Genomic DNA, 25769 nt, shown 5'->3' with positions numbered 1-25769 from the left:
CATATGAGTCAATTTCACATTAAACATTGACTAGAAAAGTTGACTTAAAGCAAGTCACTATATCACTCCACTACAAGCAAACGTTTCGTTTGTAAATAAGGATGAACTGACAGTGCTTGAAAGTATAGTTCATCAAAATCACAACAAGAAACCAAATATTATGAACATGTAAAATTCCATGTTTATTTAATATCCATTACATAGTCGGTTCATTGAAACTAGACTTTGTAAAGACAAATAACATTTCTGATGAACATAAACAATATCATATAGTTGAAATTCATCCTGTATTTTCACATGAATAAAGATGTCATGATGCAAGAGTTCTAACAATAAAGACCTTGCCGTGAATTGTCATGGCTTCTCTCAGCACTTCAAGGCAGCATCAGCCCCACCAGCTTGAGAGGAGAGCTTAGCCGCTGTGTATCAAGGGGCCCAGTGATCAGCACGTCTGCACTTAACGGTCGTGAAACCTTCCCCCAAAATCTGAGTTGGTGTCCAGTGTGGTCTGTGTCATGAGGACACATCCAGAGCTCAAGAAGAATATTCCTAGGACAAAAAATAACAAAGCCAGAAACTAAAGACAATATGCAGATAACGTAAAAAAGCTCACTTTAATCAAGGAGAAGTAGGAGTATTATACTATACAATATCAATGAGTATATTTTTATAGTTGCTCATATTCCTTAAAGTTCACTTTGTGCCAGGTGTGATGTTAAGCACTTTTTTTCCCTTTACCGTCTTATACAATACTTTAAGCACTATAAGAATACTTTAAAATAAGCAGGTAAGTTTGACAGAGGTTAGGAAACTTGAATGTGATTCACAGTAAGTAGAAGAACTAGAATGCCCTTTGTAGCAACAAACACAGTCCTGGCAAGGCCAGTTAGCTTCCTGTGTCCAACGCTGTGGATGAGCTGATAGCTTCCTCAAAGCCATTCACAACTCTGTTCTGCCTTGCTTTTCTTTACGATGGAGGCTGGAAAAGTAAAAGTCTTAATGTTCTAAAAAGACCTCTTTCTGTCTCTATGATGATATTTTTCTTTTTCTTCCAGTTTTTACAATCCAAACCACAGCACAGATTTCCTTGCTCCTAGAGTAACCATGTAACAGATTTTGACCAAAGAGAAGGTGAAATTGGTAGCTGGAGCTTCCCAGAATTTCTTTTAAGAGACAGACTCAGTTGTACAGCAGATTTTCTCTAGTTACGAGGGTAGATCTCCTGTTAAGTGTTCTAACAGGAAGGAAGGAATACAAGGAGGGAAAAAGGAAGAGAAAAAGAAAAAGATATAGAGACTCCTTGATCTCTTCACCTCTCCATATCCTGGATTATCCATCCTCAGATTTGTTGGTACATAAGGAAAAAATCCTTTCTGCTAGGTCATGTTAATTTGGTCCTTGTGTTGACTACATGGATTATCTAAAACTGTTTTTAAAGATTTGTGACTTATTTAGGGGGTGGGAGCAATAATCAGCAAGTATTTGTTAAATAAAAGGATAAGTGATAGTCATATATCTTAATTGTGGCACATTCTATACCGTAGTTCTACAATTAACTTAACATTGAGTGACTTTCCTTTCATAAATGCTAAACACTAGCACATCTGAAATAGCTATCAGTTCTTCTTGATGTAAGTATGAGGGTTAAAAAAATAAATTAAACCCTTTGGGTTATATGCACGAAAAGATGACTATAGTCCTGATCATAGGGCTCCAAAATCCAGAATTGAACTTATTACTGGGCCCAATAAAAAAGGAAAAGAGAAGAATTCAAGAGGGAAAATAAGAATTTTTTGCAGAAGGGTAGATACTCAGGTTAAATTGTTTTTTACTAAATTGAACGAGACCCACTTTCTAATCTACTCCCTGTGTTAGTGATTGAAATCCCATCTCCAGCATTCATTGGGTGCATGATCTTAGATAAGTAGTTTCACTTCTCTACGTTGCCAACTGTTTTCACCCATAGAGTCCACATCTTGCAACCGTCTCATAGGTTTGCTTTAGGGTTAACTAAAACAATGAACGTGAATCTCCTATACTGGGCCTGACAATAAAGTATAGTTAACAGACTTTAATCCTCCCTGCCACAGCCATAACCCAGTTCCCATCACTCATCCCCTTGACAGAAGTTTGACTTCAATCTCTGAAAACATTTTTCTTTTTCTTACTTCATAGCCCAATCACCATACAAAGACCACATTTGACTAGACACAGATTTTAGTGAAAGAAATACCTCCTACTAAGATGTAAGCTTGCTGAAGGCAGAACCGTGTCTGATCAGTGTTTACATTCCTCAGAATCTTGAGTTTCTACAGAGTTTCTAGTTAGGATATCTGAACAGAAAAGAATGTTTGAGCCCACTATATTAACATTGGATGATTTATCAATCCAGATGATATCTTTTTAAGCTACAATCTTGTCAACACTTACTATTTATGAAGCACAATGCCTGAGGACCTTAAAGCAATTGTCAACAAAAGCAACCCTGTAGTATGGATGATAATATGAAGGCACAGAAAGCAAAAAAGAAAAAACATCCTATAATAGCGGTTTACTGGGAGCTATTCACTATGCTAGGCACTGTCATACATTATCACTAATCCTCTGCAAAATGGGTGTCATAAGCCCTGCGTCACAGAAAGAAAAACCAAGGGTCAGAGACGACTGATAGGTGAATTCAAAGTGCCTTAATCAGTCTGTTTTCAGACCTTTCATCTCCTAATGCCTGAGCCCTGTACACTTCATGTACTACATCCCAGAAGATGTGCTGATTATGAATTTCTGTGGAGAAGGCAATGGCACCCCACTCCAGTACTCTTGCCTGGAAAATCCCATGGGCGGAGGAGCCTGTAGGCTGCAGTCCATGGGGTCGCTAAGAGTTGGACAAGACTCAGCGACTTCACTTTCACTTTTCACTTTCATGCATTGGAGAAGGAAATGGCAACCCAATCCAGTGTTCTTGCCTGGAGAATCCCAGGGACGGGGGAGCCTGGTGGGCTGCCATCTATGGGGTTGCACAGAGTTGGACACGACTGAAGTGACTTAGCAGCATGAATTTCTGGCACAAAAAAAGTCAAAGCAGTCATTTGTCTAGTGTAGTTTGGGACCTTAATTATTTAGATCTATAACATCAAGATGATTTATTGCTAGTAAAAAAAAATATCTAATATTACTGTTTCAACCTACAGACGTCTCGTTTAATCTTCACAACATTTCTGTGAGGTACATATCATTACCTTTTCTTGTAAACACATGTTCAAATTCAGGTAGAGAAATGGGCTTTCCCAGGTATCAGACCTTAGACCATACCACAACCCCATCACCTAGTCCAGAGTTCTTTCTGCCATGCTGCCATACTTTGCTCTCCATGCTGCTTTGCCTGAACTTCAGTGAAAATAGGTCAAAGGAAGGGATGAGGATGTGGAGTTATTAGCATCTTCGGTCCTTCTTCCTTCTATTATCTAAAATGTTCTGCTGAACAAGGATTTTTTAAAAAAAATAACTGGGCGTCTTCTAAGAAGGCATCCTTATAAAGTATGGATTCAATAAAGTAAGTCTTCCCACTGAGCATGGTTGAGTCAGTATTAGAGTGATTTTCTAAAGGTCCTTAGTTCAAGCTTGGTTTTCGGTGTGTTCTTTTTCTCTTCCTTGACGTCTATTTTCAAACCAATAGTGAGTAATCACTTTATGAGCTAGAATAGCTCTGGTGAATTTAACAGGTGCTGTCTAGGTCACCAGTTCAGATTCCAAGATATATGGTTCTGTCTTCTTCTAACCTGTGACTTCAAGCAGTAAGACCAGACCAGTATCTTTAAACTAGTATATTGTACCAGAAGACCATTCTTTCCTATTTTGATTTAGAGGCTGGTGAGGAATCAACTAGGATTGTTACCCTTGAGAACTGGCAGGGCAGTAAGCATCATTCAGTCCCCCGACAAATTTAATAGCATGTCTTTCATGCTGTTAGAAACAGGAGAGCTAGATATAAGCAACCTGATGAAGTGGGATACTGTATATTCCTTTAAAAAAATTCATCTGTAGTTTGGGAAAGGAGAAATTCGGTTGAGCAACAGAAAAGCAGAAAGGAGGAATTGACAAAGAAGAAAAATAATGATGATCCAAATTTTAACTAATCAGAAAGAATGATAAACTGAGTTTATCTATTGACTAAACCTGGGAAGGAGAGACAATCAAATGCCAGCTTGTCAACTCTGAAGACTAGGGAACCCTGGACAATAAAGCAGAAGGTCAGTTAATTCACCACTCAATTGTTCTTAGTTAGCTTTTTGATGATCTCTAAGTATTTAAAAACTTTGTCTTCAAGTATTACTAAGAAAGTGTTAGTCACTCAGTCATGTCTGACTCTGTGACCTCAGGACTATAGCCCACCAGGCTCCCCCGTCCATGGAACTCTCCTGGCAAGAATACTGGAATGGGTAGTCTTTCCCTTTTCACAGGCTTCCCTGGTAGCTCAGCTGGTAAAGAATCTGCCTGCAATGCGGGAGACCTGGGTTTGGATCCCTGGGTTAGGAAGATCCCCTGGAGAAGATCCCTGGGTTAGGAAGATCCCCTGGCTACCCACTCCAGTATTCTGGCCTGGAGAATTCCATGGACTATATAGTCCATGGGGTCGCAAAGAGTCAGACACAACTGAACGACATTCACTTTCACTTTTCCCTTCTTCAGGGGAGAAGTCTAGGAAGCTAGACTCACGCATTGCAGGCATATTCTTTACCATCTGAGCCACCAGGGCATGGCAACCCACTCCAGTTTCCTGCCTAGAGAAACCCACGGACAGAGGAGCCTGGCAGGCTACGGTCCATGGGGTTGCAGAGTTTGACACTACTAAAGCAACTTAGCATGCATGCATGCATTACTAAGGAAAGGTGCATGCATTACTAAGGAAAGGTACATGTATCAGGAAGACTGAGTAATACTTACAGATAATATCCTTGTTCTTAGAGTGGACCAAAGATGTAAAGGTGTCCTTCACAGCCTTCCACCTACAAAAGCTTCTTTTTGTTTGTGCCATACCTTACATATTTTTTATTTCTTCTTGAACCCTTGTTTATGATTATGAAATGCCATACTAACAGGAACACTTTTATTTCATTATTCTCTCTAACAAATATTTACTCTTTAATCTTTGCAACAAGCCTCTGAGATAGGATCCATTATTAACCCCATATTACAGGTGAGGAAGCTGGCACAGAGAGCTGAAACTCTCCAAGTTCATGGAGATAAATTCATTAGTGAAGCAAGGATTCAAACTCAGGCAGTCTTCTCCTAGTCCTTGCTCTTAACCACTATACTCACTATATTTAAAGCAATTTAAATATTTTATAGTTTTCTAAATATAAAACTTCAGCTACAAACAGAGCTATAGATGTGTTTCCAAATATTTAGTGGTTCTATAACTTTCCTGAAAAATAGTTTTCTATTCAGAAGCTATGATTTAATTCCTAATCTGTTTAGGTATGCAAAGTATATTTTTTAAAATAAAAATGATCATATTATTTTTATCTATATACATATAACAATTATTTAAGAAATATGAAAATTTCATGAAGAACCTAAAAACTATAATATTTTAACTGGCTTTGTTCAAAAGCTAAGCCAGAGCTAACAGGGCACCGTTTTGAGATATGTCTAGTTTATAAATAGCAAAAGACTCCTATATTCCTACCATCATTTCTGGGCACTGTAAACATTGTTTGTATTAATGAAAATGCTAGTTCAGTTGGTGGCATTTTAAACAAGGAAGCAGAGGCTCTACTTTGAAGCTGAACATAAACATAATTGAAAAAGGTGATGATGAACTAAACCATATTTACACAAGCATTTGAAATAATGGCTCACGAGTCCTGTAGGATATTTTTCCCCTTTAAAGACAATCACACACAGTGCTCTATTGGTTCATTTCTTGGCATCTTATTCATGCTATAAATCTCCCTGCTGGATAGGAAGTCTAGGCATATCACCATCATTTTTCAAATTAAGCTCATTTCCCTTGCTGAGTGCTTAGATGAAGTAAAATCTAAGGATTTCTCAATTTGTTTCATTATTTTTTTGAAATCAGAATTTCAATCAGTGGCAAGTAGAATGAAAAACTTGTAAACTTTATACTATGGTAGGGGAGGATGTGGTGGGAGTATGTGTGTGTGTGTGTGTGTGGTTCATTCATGTTCCCAACCACAGACTATTCCAATGATGACAAAAATCTGGGACTAGAGACTGATAAATATGCATTCTCTGAGAAAAATGCAAATTTAAAATGAGGTGGACTTTACCTCAATTGCATATTTATTTAGCAAAGTCATAGAAAACCCAACCTCATTTCAGGTTTCTTGAAAAGTAAACCAAAAAATGATTAAGCATCTCTGATAAAAGTGTGAGATACGGCTAAAATGCTGAATATTACAGATGAAAGAAAAGAAACTTCCTACACTTAAAAAAAAATCAAAATTTATTTTACCCAAAATCATTTCTAGGCAATCTAGTGAGTAAATTGTGAACATCTCAGCCTGAAGCTTTTTTGAAGTTTTCCTGAAAGTTGCACACTTGGAGTTTCTATCTCTGGCCTTACTAGAAGCATGAACTTCCCATCTGTATATCCAAGGCGTACACTCTCCAAGAAGACACTAGCATAAGGTACCCTAGCATAGTGGTTCTCAAAATGTGATCTAAGAACTCCTGGTACTCCATGGACATACTATATGTAGCCTATAATGTAGGCTAGTCAATGGCGATGACCATCCTCTTTGTTTTGGCATAAGCTAATAATTACTTAAGATCTATAGTAAAATTAGATGTCAGCTCCTATTGCTTCATCAAAGACAGCAGTAATTCTGATTAATTACATTAAAGGGTATGACTGAAGTAGAAGTAGGCGGCCTGAAAATTGAAGTATTTTTCCAGTCAGGTTCAGTAGATTTTCCAGACTGCTGAAGATTTCCAGACTATTGTAGATTTCCAGACTACTGTAGATTTCCAGACTACTGTATTCTATGAGAAAAAGTTTACCCATTCTAAAGGAGGTAGGTTTCAAATGACAATATGGAGTGTAATTTCCACTGGAATGGTTTCTCTTAATCTTGATTGGTGAAAACCATTCCCGTTGCTATAGTGCTGTAGTGCCCAAAGGGACCATAGTTCCTAAAGTCCTCAGACTGCCTTTCAGCACATTAACATATTCTTCCCAATCTTACAATGCTTGCACCTTAAGGGAAGGAGTTATGGCCTTTTTTTCTTTCCTTTTATCTTTTGTTGTGTGCCTAGCACCTAAGAGTCTGCTCCACAGAATCATCTTAAATGAATGCATGCTGCTACTGCTGCTGCTAAGCCTCTTCAGTCGTGTCCGACTCTGTGCGACCCCATAGATGGCAGCCCACCAGGCTCCCCCATCCCTGGGATTCTCCAGGCAAGAACACTGGAGTGGGTTGCCATTTCCTTCTCCAATGCATGAAAGTGAAAGTGAAAGTGAAGTTGTGTCCGACACTCAGCGACCCCATGGACTGCACCCTTCCAGGCTCCTCCATCCATGGGATTTTCCAGGCAAGAGTACTGGAGTGGGTTGCCATTGCCTTCTCTGAAATGAATGCATGAAGATACTTAAAGTAGATGATTTGATGTAGAGAAATCTTCGATTACATAAATGAAAAGTTATCATAAGGAAAGTAAAAATCATAATCCATTAGAAATGTCCAACCACCTCACGCCATGCCAAAATGTTTTCTGATATAAAGGGCATTTTTGTGACAACCTCCCCCTGCCCCCTGCGTAATCATTGGCATAAGAACACTGGCCTCCACTTTCACATCATTGTCTCCCTGCCTCAGACATAGGATGCTTCATGACTCTAAAAACCTTCTCTCAACCCCAAGCTTTAGACCCACCAAGCTTAGGTGTCGTTACCAATTCTATGCCATTTTATAATAGCATCTAGACCAGAGTACTCAAGCATCTTACAACATGCTCTTTCGTGAGCACAGGTTTTGGAGAAAGTGGCCAGTCTGTCACTTCCAGGATCCCAATGTTATCTTGCTTCTCTGCTGGCACCTTTCTGACCCACCAGAGGTTGCGGAGGAGGGATACTGTGGAAAGACTACTTAAGTCTGATGGTTGAAGCAATTAAACAATGTGTCAAGTTAAAATGATACCACTACCTTAACAAACTAGACATAATATAGGACTGAAGGAGATCACATTGAATATGGTCCTAGAAAACTGAGCTTGCTGTCTTAGAGGGGCAAGAAGAGCATTCCAGGGTCTTCCCTGGTGGTCCAGTGGTTAAGAATTCACCCTGCAATGCAGAGGACACTGGTTCAGTCCCTGGTCCGGGAAGATTCCACATGTCATGGAGCAACTAAGCCCCTACACCACAACTACTGAGCCAGCTGTCTAGATCCCAGGAGCCGCAACTACTGAAGCCCACACACCTAGAGTCCATGCTGCACAAAAAGAGAAGCCACTGCAATGAGAAGCCTGAGCATCACAATGAGGAGCAGCCCCTGCTCATCAAAACCAGAGAAAGCCCGTGTACGTCAATGAAGAACCATCACAGCCAAAATAAAGAAATGTTTTCAATAAAAGAACATTCCTCAAAGAGGAAACAATTATGCAGATGTCAGAAAGATGCAAGTTGGAAGTTTTAAGTTGAGGAGGTAATAGTTCAGAAATTCAAATTTGAAGTCAAAGTTTATCAAAATTTTTTCTCTCCTTCAATCTTTTAAGAAGGATAATAGAGAACAAGAAAATTCTGTAATTGGTTAAAGGGCAAAGGTGTGTGTGCTCTTGACAGGTGGCAGGGGGTGGGCAGTGGTGGAAAAAAAATCCAGCTGACTTCCATTCAACTAAGTGACCCTTCCTTGCTGAGTAGAAGACCCAAGCAGTAGGCCAGTTAAGGAGGACTGGCATGAAAGATGGGTGACCGCTGAGTCAGAAACCCTGGCAACAAAAGTGATTTTTTTTTAATCAGGTTGGTGGTTGCAGAGGGTTAGACAATGCTGAAGTTGGCCTGGTTGACTCACACAGACAATTTCTCTGTAGTATAAAAGGTTGTTTGATAGCATTTTCTCCACAGCAGAACTTTTTTCAAAATTGGAGTCAATCCTCTCAAACCCTGTCACTGCTTTATTAACTAAATTTATGTAATATTCTAAGTCCTTTGTTGTCATTTCAATAATCTTCACAACGTCTTCATCAGAAGTAGATTTTATCTACTTTCTTTGCTCATCCATAAGTAGTAACCCCTCACCTGCTAAAGTTTTATCATGAGACTGCAGCAACTCAGTCTCATCTCTAGGCTCCATTCTAGTTCTCTTGCTATTTCTACCACATCTGTATCTTTTCCTCAACTGAAATCTTGAACCCCTCAAAGTTATCCATGAGGGTTGGAATCAACTTCTTCCAAACTCCAGTTAATGTTGATATTTTGACCTCTTCCCATGAATCACAAATCTTGTCAATGGCATCTAGAGTGGTGAGTTCTTTCCAGAAAAATTTCAATTTACTTTGCCCAGATCTATTAGAGGAATCACCATGTATGGCAGCAACAGTCTTACAAAATGTATTTTCTTAATAAGATTTGAAAGTTTAAGTTATTCCTTGATCCATGAGCTGTAGATAGGTGTTGTGTTGACAGTCATGAAAATAGCATTAATCTTGTACATCTTCCTTAGAGCTCTTGGGTGACCAGGTGTATTGTCAATGTGCAGTAATATTTTGAAAGGAATCTTGTTTTCTGAGCAGTAGGTCTCAACAATGGGCTTAAAATATTCAGTAAACAATGTTGTCAAAAGATTTGCTGTCATCCAGGCTTTGCTGTGCCATTTAGAGAGCACAGGCAAAGTCGATTTGGCCTAATTCTTAAGGACCCTAGGATTTTCAGAATGGTCAGTGAGCACTGGCTTCAAGTCACCAGCTGCATTACCCCTAATTAAAGAGTCAGCCTGTCCTTTGAAAGCTTTGAATCCAGGCCTTGACTTCTCTCAAGCTATGGAAGTCCTAGACGGCATCTTCTTGCAGAAGGCTGTGTTTCATCTACCTTGAAAATGTGTTTAGTGAAGTCACCTTTATCTTAGCTAGATCTTCTGAATGACCTGCTACAGCTTCTGTACCAACACCTGCTCCTTCACTTTGCATGTTGGTGTTATGGGGGTGCTATGGTTTCCTTAAACCTCGGGAACTAACCTCTGCTAGTTTCACACTTTTCTTGTGTCCTCACTCTCTCAGCCTTCACAGGGTTGAAGAGAGTTAGGGCCTTGTTCTGGATTATGCTTCAGCTTAAGGGGATATTGTGACTGTTTTCTTGTTTGTTTATTTTTTTAATTCATTTTTAATTGGAGGATAATTGCTTTACAATGTTGTGTTGGTTTCTCCTGTACAACACGTGAATCTGCCACAAGTATACATATTTTGTGTCTAGTTTGATCTTCTATCCAGACCATTAAAACTTTCTCCCTATCAGCAATAAGACTGTTTCACTTTGTTATCATTCATGTGTTCACTGGAGTAGCACTTTTAATTTCCTTCAAGAACTTTCCTTTTGCATTTAAAACTTAGTTAACTGTTTGGCACAAGAGGCCTAGCTTTTAGCCTATCTCAGCTTTCAACATGCCTTCCTCACTAAGCTTAATTATTTCTAGCTTTTGATTTAAAGTGAGAAGCATGTGACTCTTTCTTTCAATTGAACACTTAGAGGCCATTGTAGGGTTATTAACTGGCCTAATTTCAATTTGTTGTGTCTCAGGAAATAGCTCTGAGGAGAGGGAGAGAAAGGGAAGGGCGGGTCAGTGGAGCAGTCATAACACACACGACATTTATCAGTTAGATTTGCTGTCTCATTTGGGCATGGTTTGTGACACCTTGAAACAAATATAACAGTAACATCAAAGATCACTGATTTACAGATCACCATAACATATGTAATAGTACTGAAAAAGTTTGAATTATTGTGAGAATTGCGGAAATGTGACACAGAGATACAAAGTGAGAAAATACTGTTGGAAAAATGGTGCTGATCAACTTGTTCCATGCGAGGTTGCCACAAACCATCAATTTGTAAAACCCGCAACAACAACAAAAACCCTACACAGTGTCTATGAAGTGCAGTAAAGCAAAGTGCACTAAAATGAGATAAGCCTGTAGGTACTTTATTCTCCTTGAGACTCAGTTGCCTCATCTGTAAATGGGACCACTGGGACCTCCTTCACGAATGAGGAGGATGGGCACGTCTGAGACAGCAGTCCTTTCTGAACCTGAAAAGGGCGAACACTAAGAAAGATGATGCTGGTGGGAGTTGCACAGTGGAAGAAACACCTGAATGGAGAGCTGAATATTGGAGTCTGTTCCAATTATGATAAAACTATGGAATGACCTGGTATTGATAAATAAGTAAATAGGTCTTTGTGTCCAAATTCTCACTGATGAACCGGGGGAGATTTCAGGACATAGAAAGCAGTTGAGCCTCCTAAACAAGACCAAAGATATAAAGGTCATTTGTGGGTCACAGAAACTAAACTGGCTCATATTGACACACACCACTAAAGAGGCATTGTGGACTCTTCACAGTAGTGTTCACAAATAGTGTTGCTTCTAGTCTACCCTCCTCTTCCTTTTCAAGAGAGAAAAGTTTATAAAGATTGGGCACCTGAGATGGGATCCTGCATGTTGTGAGGTGCTCCTGGATAAAGGGGCAATCTCAGGAGTGAGTCAAGGAGCTGCAAAGATGAGTTTCCGGCTATTATGAGAATGGCTCACAGATTATCCCCGATTTTACATGGTTGTCATTTCTGCTCTGGAACAGTTTTACTCAGGAATTCTTGGAAGAAGATCTAAGAGGGTGGAGCAGAATCCTTTCCTGATGAGCAGTGCTCAGTGGCCTTCCTTTCATGGAGTCTGTGGTGTGCGTGGAATAAGCCTCCTCGGAACTCCCCAGAGACAGAAACTTCTCTCATGGCTGTTCACCTCAGCCTTCAGAATCAGGAATGAAATGTTAGAGGGCCTGAAAATGGGAATCCTCCATAATGGGAGAGTATTAGTTACTTGGAGTAAAAAGAGTAGTGAATTTCCTGTCTCTATTTTACAACCTGGATGCTATTTACACGTTAAGAGAATCAGCCTATTTCTCACTTCAACCCTTGAACTTAATACTTGACTACTAGCTCTTAGTTACTCCTTTAGACAACTCAGTGACATGGTGCCTATTAGTCCCATTGTTGGAATAAGAGACACTGAGACAGAGCAAAGTGAAGGGATTAGTTCCCACCTGGCTGGAATTTGTAAGCGTATTAAATACTTACTCTGTTTCACCTCTTTCCATATTCAGTATAGATCATAACTGAGCAACAACAATAGATCATAACACCCAGCTGACTGATGAGTCTGCTTGACCATCTGCCCACCTCTTCTCTTCCTCCCCTCCCCTGATGGGAGAGACAGGCTTCAGTTAACAGAAATTAAGTGGACAAGACAGTAAGAGGAAACCTTTTTGTTGTTGTTGTTGAGTCGCTCAGTCGTGTCAGACTCTTTGCGACCCTGTGGACTGCAGCACACCAGGCTTCCCTGTCTTTCCCTGTCTCCAGGTGTTTGCTCAGACTCAGTGATACCGTCCAAGCGTCTCATCCGGTGTAGCCCCCTTCCTCTCCTGCCCTCAATCTTTCCCAGCATCAGGGCCTTTTCCAATGAGGGGGAAAGCATCACGATCTTTTCTTTCTTTGTATCAGGTAACCAAAGCATTAAGAGCTTCAACATCAGTCCTTCCAATGAATAGAATATTCAGGGTTGATTCCTTTAGGACTTACTGTTTGATCTCCTTGCAGTCCAAGGGACTCTTGAGTCTTTTCTCCAGCTACAGTTCAAAAGCATCAGTTCTTTGGCACCCAGCTTTCTTTATGGTCCAGCTCTCACATCTGTACATGACTACTGGAAAAACCTTTTATTTATTTATTTTTAAAGCCAGTAGTTCAGTGACCACTATCATTCTGAAATTTTGTTCCCTGTCCTTCAGAATATCTACTCAGCTGAGAGATAAATACCCTTGGAGGCCTTGACTCTGTTAGAAGAAAGTTGCAGTTACATTCCTCTCAGATCTTGCAGAAATACTTTTTATAGAGAATCATTGGATTTCACAAAAATGCCTAGATCTTTTTTTTAAGACTACAAGTTTAATTATTATATTTGTAAGATTTGCAGGACACATACTTTCTCCTTAATTTAAATTTCCCCTTTTTCTACTAGCATTTTAGTTTTGTATTTCAATGAACGCTTGTACATGTTTTAAAAAATTACTGTCTAGAAAATTAGTCTTGCTATGTTTTCAAGTATTCAAGACTTGTAAATCTAAAACAAAATAAAGCATGTTTTATTTTCAAAACAGAAAAAACAACTTGCTTATTTTGAATTTAATGTATAAATTTTTATATACTGGAGAATTTCCCTCCACTTTTTAACTAATTCATGTCTCACAAATCTAGCTTAATTTTCCTAATATTTGTAGTTCTTCTTCAATAACCTTATCTAGTCATGAAAATGAAGAAATACGTGTTTTGTTTTTTTTTTCAAGCTTAAACTTAATGTGTATTGTTCACAAAGTGATGGGGAAAAGGCCAGTTCATAGAAAATGATTCAAACTAGTCATTTTTTAGAAGTGATTGAATTAAAGACATGATATCACTTGGTGGAAGAGCTTACTCATTGAAAAAGACTCTGATTTGGGGAAAGACTGAAGGCAAAGGGAGAAGGGAGTGGCAGAGGATGAGATGGTTAGATAGCATCACCAACTCAGTATATGTGAATTTGAACAAACTCCTGGAGATAATAGAGGACAGAGGAGCCTGACGTGCTGCAATCCACTGGGTCGCAGAGTCGGACGAGACTTGGCAACTGAACAGCAGCAGCAACCATCACTTGTTGAGTAGCCTGTGGACTGCACTCCTGACTTCAGGATTTTCTGCACCCTCAAAGCTTTGGATCTCCCACCTGTCCTGTGAGTGAGTTGGTCTCCAGCCCCAACAGAACTATCATGATTTTTGCCATATAAGTGACTCCAGCCTTTATTTAATATTTGGGCTACTGTGTAAATATCACTGCAGTAATTTTAACTTAGATTTTATCTTTAACTTATTTTATCTTAAACTTAGATAAATGTGTTTTGAAAGGAAGCTTTGTTTCCATGCCATGAATAGATGATGACCTGGAAAAATTAATTTAATGAAAACTACACAGTATTTTTAAGTTCTAGCTCCACATAGCTGTCTGCTGGAGACTGAGCCTGAAGCTTGCCTTCTATTTCTTAAAAAGGAAGGAAAAACTGTTAGATAGTTCTTTGTCAGCACCAGTCTTAGACTTTCTTCTTGATATAATTAGAAAGTCTTCAAAAACCTGAAATGTAGTGCATTTTCTCATTGTATCATCCAATATTGATATGCCTCCTAAAATTATCTTGTACATACTAATGCTATACTTCCCTCCACCTGGGAAACACTGGGTTGTATGTTGTTCAAGACTTCTGCCAGCTTTAACAATTTATTATACTGCAAATCCATAATTTTAGTTTACAGACACACAAAAGACACAGGGGCACATTCCTCTTCCGGTGCTTTGAAAAGCTAAGATGCAAACATTTTGTAGGAAGAGCTGACTTTTCTCTATTCCATGACTCTGAGTAACTTGTTCAGACACGAAAAGGTAATGAGGAAGTGTGAATAAGAAGTGGTCAACTTGATTTAGTTGTTGCAAAAGATCTTTATCTAACAATCAAATTGGAAAATGTCATTAAACTGGTCAAACTATTTTTGGTAACACTGAAAGGCAAATGCTGTGATCAGTTTAACAAAATAGCTGTATCTTGGTAGAAAACTGATGCAGTTTGATACTACTGCAAAACTTACTGAAGCATCTTTAATGTGTTCTAACTGCCCAGTGACCATTTACATAATGAAAGTGAATGTCTTTAAAACTGAAATGAATGGCTATTTCCATTTGTAATTTTTGTGTGTGTTTGTTTTTTGATATATGCTTATACGTGTGTGCTTATTTGTGTCCAACTCTTTGTGACCCCTTGGACTGTAGCCTGCCAGGCTCCTCTCTCCATGGAATTTTCCAGGCAAGAATACTGGAGTGGGTTGCCATTTCTTTCTCCAGGGGAACTTCCCAACCCAGGGATTGATCCTACGTCTCCTATAGCTCCTACTTTGGCAGGCAGATTCTTTACCACTGAGCCACCTGTAACCTTGTACAGACAGAGTAACTACCTCAGTTCAAAAACTTTACACTCTCGTTTGTAGAGTGCTGCTAGGGTTACACAAGCATGTTATCCAACATGAGCAATTAAAGCTGACTCACACAGAAAGTGGCAACGGAAATGAGTGGGGAGGTTCATTGTAGTTTTTTACTTCTACTGTTAACATAAAACACCATACTGACAATTGAGATATCAGTATTTTTCAATAGCCCATTTTACTTGGCAGGCACCCCAAAGAGTTCCATCCATCTGCCTGGGACTCGGAGGTGATACTTTTCATAAGATTAAAGTTGGTGCTAGTCACTTCAGATACTTCTGAGTGAGTGAGAGGTAAATCGCCCGCACCAATAACAACCTCAAAAAGTCCCCGTGGCACCTGTCACTGTGAGATTGCGTTTTCAGTTCGCGCAAGCTTCTGCTGCTTCCTTATTCCTTCACCTGCTTAGTTTCTACTTCACTGTGCTTGGAAAACAACGAACACATGTGCGGCCCACAGGTGCCAAGGCGAATTACCCACAGTGTCTGCAAAACCAGACCCTGGGCTGGGATCTTGAAATTCAGGAGCTCGGTGTTTTGGAGTGCAAAGGCCTGGGAACCACATCTGGGTTCCATGACTAAGTGTGTGATGTTGAGCGACTCAGTTGTCTTCACTGATTTTCAGTGTTCCTTTCTCTAAAGGAAAGGGTAAGAAGGGGTCTTGACAGCTATTTTTTAGTTTAACATCTGATGATTCTGTATTGATATCTAGCATTAAAAATATTGTTTAATAATCTAAGACTTTAAAGGAGAACCCAGTCTGGCAGAAAGTTTTAACAAGAGTAGACAGCACAAACTCTCATCAAGTCATTCACTGTATTAAGGAATTAATCATAGACCTACAATTAGACAGATATTATGTCTCTGATTTGCTGGTTAACTCATTGACTCTGCTATATATTGACCTTCAGAAAGCTAAAGAATGATAGATATCGACCTAGCCATTAAGTAATTGATCTGCAAACATACCTGCATTAATATTTTATTGATTGCATTTCATTTTAATTGTAGTGTGGTTAAAATTCCAATGAGATAACTATCTTCCTTTAATGTGAAAAACCCCAGAGAACAGTAGCTCTGAAACATTTATCATAAAAATAAACATAGGCTATTACCCAACAATTATGTTTAAAGATGTCTGTGAGTGACTAGACTAATATAGGCCTTCATGTAAAACCAGTGATTTGCATGGCACTTTGCTGGGAGAGCATGTTTCCACAGATAAGCAGCATATTCCTAAGTCAGAGGACTAGCTGGGAAAATACACCTAAACTGTGATTTACTTTTCCACAACAGCTCCATCCTACAACCCATTAGTCAAAGCCGAAGCCTATGTTTTCCAAACAGTTTGTCAAAACCAATGGAATGTATTTATTTTATATTTGAACCAAAATGTGATCATTTGTAGCCACACAATTTTAAACTCTGATATTCTTCTTTTTATCCAAGAGCAGAAGTCTGATTTTTAGAAAGGTAGTTGGGAATAGTAATTTCAATCAGCTAACATCTGTTGAAATTTGGCTTTTCTTTAAAAAAAAAAAAAAAGTGATATAAACTTCAGTAGAGGTTTGGCTCAGCTTTTTATTAAAGTGGCTCCAGAAAAAATGATCGTCAGTTGGAGTTTCCTTCTTCTGGTCCTTCAGCACACTATCGAAAGCCTGTTTGTGTCAGGCAGATAGTCATATTCTCATGTGCATTCCTTATCACACTGTTTTCCCAATGGAATCAAATATAAAGCATCTAGTGACTCAAGCTTTAGGACCATATTTCAGAGGCCAAATATCAACCCACTCCTGCAACTAGAAAAGAAAAGGAAGTCGGAGCTAATAACCATGAAAAAATATTCTGTCAGAGATCCCAAGATCTCCTTCAGCTCTGCCATCACTTTCCTGAATTCTCTGCATTCCACACCTGATTTTCTTTAGGAGGAGGAGGCAGCCTTACAAAGAGAAGAATCCTGCCTCCATGGCCAGATTTGCTTTTGAAGCCTCACTTCTCCATTAACCAGATGTGGAACCCGGCAAGTAGTTAAAACCTCTTTAAGCCTAAGTTCCTTCTCTAAGTTGGAAATAATAATATCCTACTCAAGGTTGCTGCAGGGATAAGATGAGATAATGTGAGTAAAGCTCTTAGTACTGCATTTGCAAATGATAAGCACTCAGGAGAGTGTAGCTTCAATTTAATCTTGTCATTAGCAGAGCATAGAGCTGACAGATGAACTAAGATTTATTAAGTTCCCAGCACTCCTTGGGCAAAAAGAGGTTCTGGAAATTACCCTCTCCCTACCCCCGACCTCACCCCATTTTCTTTTTTATGAATCTGAGAGCTAAGTCTCTAGCTTGTGTACCATCTTTCCCTTCATCTCTTCTTTCTAATTCTTCATAGTTCATTTTAGAAATATCATTGTACATCAGCAAAACCACCAGCAGGCGAAAACAGCAAAAGAGAAAGTAAAAATTTAAATTATTAGCTAAAAGTTATTTAGTAGTAGTTATTTCTGGGTGGTGGAATTCATGATAATTCTTTTCTTCTTGCCTTATTTTTTATGTTTTCCAAACTTCTACATTGACGTAAGAAAATTAAAAACTGTGTGTGTGTTTCGCCGAGGGAAGTTAGTTTTAAAGCTCAGTAAAGGTATGTTTGTAGGGGATTGTCTGAAATAACTGGAGCATACATGAGTATTATTTTATTTTAGCCAAAAGCCCAGGACTTAGGGTTAAAGACATTGATTTCAATGCTAGTACCATGATTTAGTGGTTGTATGACCTTATTCAGTTAACATTTCTAAGCCTCATTTCTCTCGTCCATAAAATGGGGTAGTAATATCATTCTCCAATAATTCTTTGAAGATTAAACAACATTGCATGTGAAAAATATATGATATATGGCAGATAGATAGAGCTCAAATATGTTAGTTGACTTGTAACTTGAAGAGTATATCAATGCTTTTCTAAAAATTTATCAGAAAATTTAGACAAAACTCCTACAGTCATTAAAATTACTTCATACATTTGGATGTTCCATCCATACCTGAAGTGTGACATGGTAAAACTAAATATTTTTCCACATAGTTCCTTCCCACAATATCTCCCTTTCTAGTATTTATTAGCATTGCTGGTGAAAAGATCCACTTTACAGTTTCCCAAGCTAATGACATCAGTTCATTCCAACTTCTGATTTTGAATATTCAATCTGTGCCTTGTTCCAACTGAGGTTTCCTCTGACACATTGGTTTGATTTCATTCTTCCCTCCTTTAGGTTTTCTCAGCCTCAGCACTAATTGACATTTTGGGCTGGATTATTTTTGCTGTGGGAGTCTGTTCTGTGCATTGCAGGATATTTAGCAGCATCCTTGACCTTTTTATTATGGACCATCCTGGATCACGTATTTTGTGACCACCGAAAATATCCCTAGACATTGCCAAGGCAAATTCACTCCCAGTTGAGAACCACTGTTCATCTTGGCTCACATCCCATGACAACAGTATTCTCAACTTATACCATAGGTCCACATAATACTACTATAGGAACAGCAACTTTTAAAAGCATTTACCCTCAATGTAGTGTTTGAATCTGTTAGAATGAATCTCCATATAATTTCCAGAGAGTGTGCAAGAGCATGCAGAATATGTTGCATTCACATCTCAGATGTAGTCTGAATAGGAGAGCACTTTGTGTTTGTCTGGCATTCCCTGGTGGCTCAGATGGTAAAGCGTGTGTCTACAATGCGGGAGACCTGGGTTCAATCCCTGGGTCAGGAAGATTCCCTGGAGAAGGAAATGGCAACCCATTCCAGTACTCTTGCCTAGAAAATCCTATGTTCGGAGAAGCCTAGTGTCCATGGGTTCGCAAAGAGTCGGACACGACTGAGCGACTTCACTTCACTTTGTGTTTGTCTGGTTTGAAGGTGTTATGCATTATTAAGTGAAAACGTCTCCCACATCACTAAACCTCACTCTGTAAAGTAACCATTTTTTTTAAAATGGCCTCATTTGCTTATTTTATTTTGTTAATTGCATTCAATATGTATTTTTACATATTATCTTACTTATTTACATTAAGACAGCTATTAATCACAGTTTAGAATGAAAATGCATTATGTACCTGATACTGTCTGCGCTGCACACCAACACATTCACTAATGTGTTCATTAAGTGTTAAGTAAGCAAGTATTATGTGTTTTTTATAATGCATTAATCCTTAGTAGGTTTTTATGTCGATGTTTAAGAATGTTTTAATGATATTTAGAAGAAGTGGTTGGGGTTTTTAGACGTACTAAGGATGCATTATTATTATTCTCATTTAGCATAATTAAATATTTGCTTTTGCTGCAAACACATTTGCCTTCCCACATGTTTTCAGAAGTAGCTTACATTCAGTAATTAGGAGTGCCTGTAGTTCTATTCCTGGAGCATTTAGTACATTGGCCTTTGTGCCAAGTACTTTGTATACATTGTCTCTCTAAAATTAGCTTCCTCAGCAGAGATACCTAGAAGATAGAATAGAGAATAGATGTGAAAGAGAAGTAAAAGACTTCATTTAAATTTTTTTAGAAAATATGTAAGTAATTCTGATTCTTAATCCTGACTGAGATAAAAATCCAGCTGTCCTCATTGTAAAGATAAGACATTCCTGTCCCTCACCTTCCATTTACTCCTTGTCCTCCAGAATCTAGCTTAATTTCCATCATTTAATTAAAACTCTACCAGCCATATTTGTCAACAGCCTCTGTGGTAAACCAAATAGGTTTCAGTCCTCATCCTAGTGATTTCTTGACTTTTTTCTTTTTAACTCCTTTGGTCATTTAGTCTTTTAAAAATACTCTATTCTCAGATATGTATTCTCAAGCTAGATTTTTTTGCCTTATCTGTAGACCTTAAATTTATCTGCACTCTGGACCTCACAACTTAGATGTCTTACAAACATGCTTATAGTTCGGTTATTAGGAACTGAATTCATCACATCTCACTATTGCAGGAAGGGGGACCCCTTCCAGGGCCTGAAACTAGGCTCTTGTCTAACACTCGGAAATGAACTGTCTGAGGAGACACATGTGCTGACAAAGCAAGAGATTTTATTGGGAAAGGGCACCCGGGTGGAGAGCAGCAGGATAAGGGAACCCAGGAGAACTGCTCTGCCGCGTGGCTCGCAGTCTCGGGTTTTATGGTGATGGGATTGTTTTCTGAGTGGTCTTTGGCCCATCATTCTAATTCAGAGTCTTTCCTGGTGGCGCACGCATTGCTCAGCTAAGATGGATGCTAGTGAGAGGGATTCTGGGAAGTGGACAGACACGCAGTGTCTCCTTTCAACCTTTCCCAAACTCTTCCGGTTGGTGGTGGCTTATTAGTTCCATGTTCCTTATTAGAATCTCCTGGCATAACACAACTCATGCAAATGGTTACTATGGTGCCTGGCCAGGGTGGGCGGTTTCAATCAGTGTGCTTCCTCTAACATCACTACCCCAAATCTGCTTTTTCTCCTGTGTTTCCCATTTCGATAAATGTGTTCATGATTACCATTTCTTCAGCCAGAATTAAGGCATGATCCATGGCTTTTCACTCTGCTCTAGCTCTATTATTCAATCAGTCATCAAATCCTGTTCATTCTATCTCTCTGGTAGTTTTTTTTTATTTTTTTATTTTTTTTATCCCCGGGACCCTGAGGTCCACTTCCGGGGTCACAGGTCACTCGCTTTGGGCTCCGCGCTCGCCCCGCTTCTGCCTCTCTGGTAGTTTTTAAATTCACCAGGTTTCCTGCTACCATCTTAGTTCTGAATCTCATAATATTTTGACTGTTTTAAGCAGCAGTTTCCAAAATGGCCTTCCAGGTGGACAAGAACATCTTAAAATAAACTTCATTTTCCAGAATTAACCAGGTACATATGCTTACCCAGATAAAAGAAGACACTTGACATAGCTGTCAGACCATGCACAACCTGGGCTGGTACCGCAAAACTGCAGGGAAAAGGCAGTGCGAGTACCAGTGAAGGACAAGAAAGGCATTAGGTTCAGGTGGGTGGTGGAGGGCAGCTAAAGATAGTTACCAGGAGTCATACAGGAAACGCCAAATATTGAGGTAAGAACAAGAAGAGGATCAGCAACTACTGAGGCAAACCATGGTGACAGGCAGAAACCAGGCAGTGGCAGAAGCAGGATTTATAGGGGTCCGCAGAATATCTTATTTATTACACAGGCCGTTTTTAATGGGCCAGGTACATACTTGCTGATTCTTGTACGATGGCATCTTAAAAGATGTTTGTAGTATATTTCCTGAGATATATGGTCTTAAGAAGTGTGTGTAAAACATTTCTGCTACTGCTAAGACACTTCAGTCGTGTCCGACTCTGTGCGACCCCGTAGACGGCAGCCCACCAGGCTCCCCCGTCCCTGGGATTCTCCAGGCAAGAACACTGGAGTGGGTAAAACATTTCTACTGTGTATCAAAGTAGGAGTTTAGTGAATTGAGCCATAAATGGTCAGTAGAAGAGAATAACTGAGTTACTTATTTGGGAGTAAAGGTAACATTTATGTTTAATTATATGTCTTTTGTATCTCTACCTCACCTTCATTCTAGGATCTCTTAAGGCAAAGAATTTTGCCTTTAATCCGTGTCTATCTGTTTCTGCTTATAATACTTGCTTGGGCTTCTTATGTAGCTCTGCAGGTAAAGAATGCACCTGTAATGCAGAAGACCCGGTTCGATTCCTGGGTCGGGAAGATCCCCTGGAGAAGGGATAAGCTACCCACTCCAGTATTCTTGGATTTTCCTTGTGGCTCACCTGGTAAAGATTCTGCCTGCAATGTGGGAGAAATCTGCCAGCAATGCGGGAGACCTGGGTTTGATTCCTTGGTTGGGAAGATCCTCCGGAGTAGGGAACAGCTAGTCCCACTCCAGTATTCTGGCCTGGAGAATTCCATGGACTATACAGTCCATGGGGTCACAAAGAGTCAGACAAAAGTGAGTGCCTTTCACTTTCACTTTCAGGGCGCATTAGGTTTCTCCACAGTGTAATTTTGATTATTTTGAAAGAGGACTCTATACAATTTCTTCTTGCCACTTGCCATTATATTACAGAAAGTGTTGACATAACATGTTGATCTTTGGATAGGATAGTAAACAAGCTGTAAAAATAATTACATGTAGGTAAATAATGTATATAGCAAAGAATATCATTTTTAGGTAAAATAGATACCATGGAATTTGGAATTTTCTAAAATAGTCCAATAACTTTCTTTAGATATAGATTACTTTCTTGCAAATAATTCTCATGCTCTGGCTTAAAAAAATTAACTTCTCTTAATTTTGTATTTTGCAAAAATTTTAGTGAAAGTAGATAAAATTGTCTATTGTCTATCCAAATGTTACAGATCTATATATTAATAGATTAAAATTTGAGATCATTTTCCTTGGTAGTTGATCAATAAAAGCAATGAACAAAGCATAGTTTGGAAATTGTATTGATCTTTCCAATTTAATGAAATTTAATCTAATGCAGGTGAAATAAACATGGGAGATTTGAAAGGTCTATTTAGCTCTTCATTTTAAAGTGCTAAATATTTTTATTTCTGTTTTCTAACTATAGCCTCTGACTGATTTTGTGGGTTCTATTGTCCTCAGGGGTAGCTCTGAATGTTACCTTTCTAAAGATGAAGAGTTATGGAATGGATTATATGAAATGCTGTATAGTGAAAAGTAATTAATAATGATTATAAGAGCTGTTAATTAACAAACCCATTCTAGTTGTAATTACTTATAATAGTGAATTATAAAATGACTTTATGTTAATGGATCAATATGAAAAAAAGGATTTTTAAGTTTGCAGTAAAGTGGGTATATGGAAAGTTAATAGAAGATAGAGCTTGATAAAGGTATCATCTAACTGGCTTGTCCACAGACATTTTTCACATATCTTTTGAGAAGACAAGTTTCTTTTTTTCTGATGAGACTCCCCACGTCCAGGTAGCTCAGTACTGACAAACCCTCACAACATTTCCTCTAGATTACATGGCAAAACATCGCAAGGAGCAGCTTGCTGACCCTACCTGATGATCTGATTTCCTGTGAATTTTAAAAAGAGGATCTGCACGAGCAAAGTGGTTGTGTCAGAACCTAAAAAAAAAAAAAGAAGGGTCTGAATTAACCAGGATGTCTCTGGCTGATACTATTCTACCATATCAGTTTCTATTGTTCTGTTGTCTCCAGGAAAACTGTCTTACATTTTTATCATACTTTATGTGTATTATAACACTGGGCCCTGAAGAAAACCCAATGGGATGGTAGGACAGATTTTGGCCGAGATATACAAATAAAAACATAGACACTTGGAAGTATTATAAATATGATGCCAAGTTATATCTCCCTTCAGTAAGGAATGTGGAGGGGATGAGATGTTGACTGGACATTTCAACCACAGGAAGTCACAGCTGAACACCTAAAGATGATTCTACAAAGAGGAGAAATCAGCTTTTTCAATGATCATCATCTCAATATCAAAATGTCCTTTGTGATTTTCCAGCAAGAGTCCCCAGTTCCAGGAACTCAGGTATGAGTTTGCTCTCTATGTATTGCCTTCTAAACAGCTTGAAGGAGAAGGCAGCATATTCATCTCATTAGATTCCATGGAACATGAGAAATCAGGTGGAGGGAGGCTGTGGTCTTACAAACCTTTTCAAGTCCTTTATTATTGCACTGGTCCTGGTTAAAGCTAACATTTTGTACAGAAAAATGTGAAAGTGTTATTTGCTTTGTCATGTCTAACTCTTTGTGACTCCATGGACTGTAGCCCACCAGGCGCCTCTGTCCATGGGGTTTCCCAGGCAAGAACACTGGAGTGGGTTGCCATTCCCTTCTCTAGTGGATCTTCCCAAGCCAGGGATCAAACCCATGTCTCCTGCATTGCAGGTGGATTCTTTACCATCTGAGACACCAGGGAAACCCCTGCTGCTACTGCTGCTGCTGCTAAGTCACTTCAGTCGTGTCTGACTCTGTGTGACCCCATGGACGGCAGCCCACCAGGCTCCCCCATCCCTGGGATTCTCCAGGCAAGAACACTGAAGTGGGTTGCCATTTCCTTCTCCAATGCATGAAAGTGAAAAGAGAAAGTGAAGTCAGTCAGTCATGTCTGACTCTTAGCGACCCCATGGACTGCAGCCTACCAGGCTTCTCCGTCCATGGGATTTTCCAGGCAAGAGTACTAGAGTGGGGTGCCAGAGGTAACAAAAGAAAATAATCTCACAGACACTGTAGAAGTATAGATTGTTAACGTTGTATCTAAAGAAGTCTTTTAACCCTAAACACAGTCAAGAAATAGTGAGGGGGCTTGCCTAAAGCAACTGCACCTTCAGGGTTAACACAGTGTCTTGATCACTGACTGTCAGGAGAAATAGCAGAATAAAATCACTGGCTAAATAATGAAGTGAGAGGAGAGAAGGAAGGTGGGAGGAAAGAATACACAAAAAAGAAAAATGGGAGACATGGACAGAGTACAAAGTTGAACTTTACTTTTTTTCCCATTTTGAAAAAGTACTCAGAAAAAGATCACAAAAATAGCTATTATATATGTTTAAAACTCAGGAGTTAGTTACAAACCAATATAAGTTATAAATTTATGCCCAAGATCAACAACACATTTTTCTGATAATCTTATTTTGGAAATCTAGCTATGTGGCATGAGGATTGACCCTGGTAAAAAGATGGATATTGTTAAAAACTAAAATGTATATAATACTATAAATAGAAATGTCTTGATTAACACATTTTTAATATTGCATCTCTAAAATCAGAATAATAAATCATAATATTACAAGATGGAAAAATGTTTGCATTTCAGGTCACATAAAACACGTGTATTTCTGCATTCAGTAATGCATTCTACTTGCTGAATAGATTTCAGTTTCATTGACATCTGTTTGATAAACCTAAAGTTTTAAGCATGTTCTTTTAGTAAAATGTCAATTTGCACATATATTCAATTTGCTTCCAGTCTTTTTTCCCATATGTTTATTGACTTTTAGCTCAGTCCCTGAGGTTCTTAAAAATTATGTAGGGCTATTTTTCCTTCATCACTGAGATGGGCACTGATCTAACTCAAGTTATGCACCTAAAATTTTAGTCGGAAGTATATAAACACAATATTCACTATCATAAAAACAGAACAGTAAAAATAACAATCTCGGTCCTTTACTCTCTGCAACACAAGGCACCTTGGCAGGTGACTCAGTAATCCTCCATTCCAGAATAGAGTTACAATATGGTGATTTTGCACCTTATTGTGGACTTTAATAAATTTTTTGTATTAAAGCACATTGAGGTCAATCAGCTCACATAGTGAGATCAACATGAGACAAATACATTCAGGTAATTTAATTATTTTGCTAACAATGTCTCCCCATTCACCTCCTTACTCCATTTTTGTCACACATGGTAATAAAGAAAGGGAAGAGAAAGATCTTTGGAGATGTTATGATAAAACCAACAATTGTAAAATGGA

General features: G+C 38.8%; 1 long non-coding RNA gene across 1 annotated transcript in view; it reads right to left on the bottom strand.

Moving 5' to 3' along the window:
- Nucleotides 1–248: 248 nt before the first annotated feature.
- LOC139183932 (uncharacterized) overlaps nucleotides 249–25769 on the bottom strand; it is a 41505-nt gene continuing 15984 nt past the window's right edge. The window contains exons 2-4 of the long non-coding RNA XR_011567420.1: nucleotides 23323–23389; nucleotides 19654–19769; nucleotides 249–549 (exon numbers count right to left, since the gene is read on the bottom strand). This is a non-coding gene — a long non-coding RNA (uncharacterized lncRNA). The remainder of the gene's footprint in view (nucleotides 550–19653; nucleotides 19770–23322; nucleotides 23390–25769) is intronic.

The sequence above is a fragment of the Bos indicus genome, chromosome 7, assembly GCF_029378745.1.
Source record: "Bos indicus isolate NIAB-ARS_2022 breed Sahiwal x Tharparkar chromosome 7, NIAB-ARS_B.indTharparkar_mat_pri_1.0, whole genome shotgun sequence".
Classification (NCBI taxonomy): Eukaryota; Metazoa; Chordata; class Mammalia; order Artiodactyla; family Bovidae; genus Bos; species Bos indicus.
The sequence above is the reverse complement of the archived record's forward strand: the minus strand, read 5'-3'. Positions and strand labels throughout refer to the sequence as shown.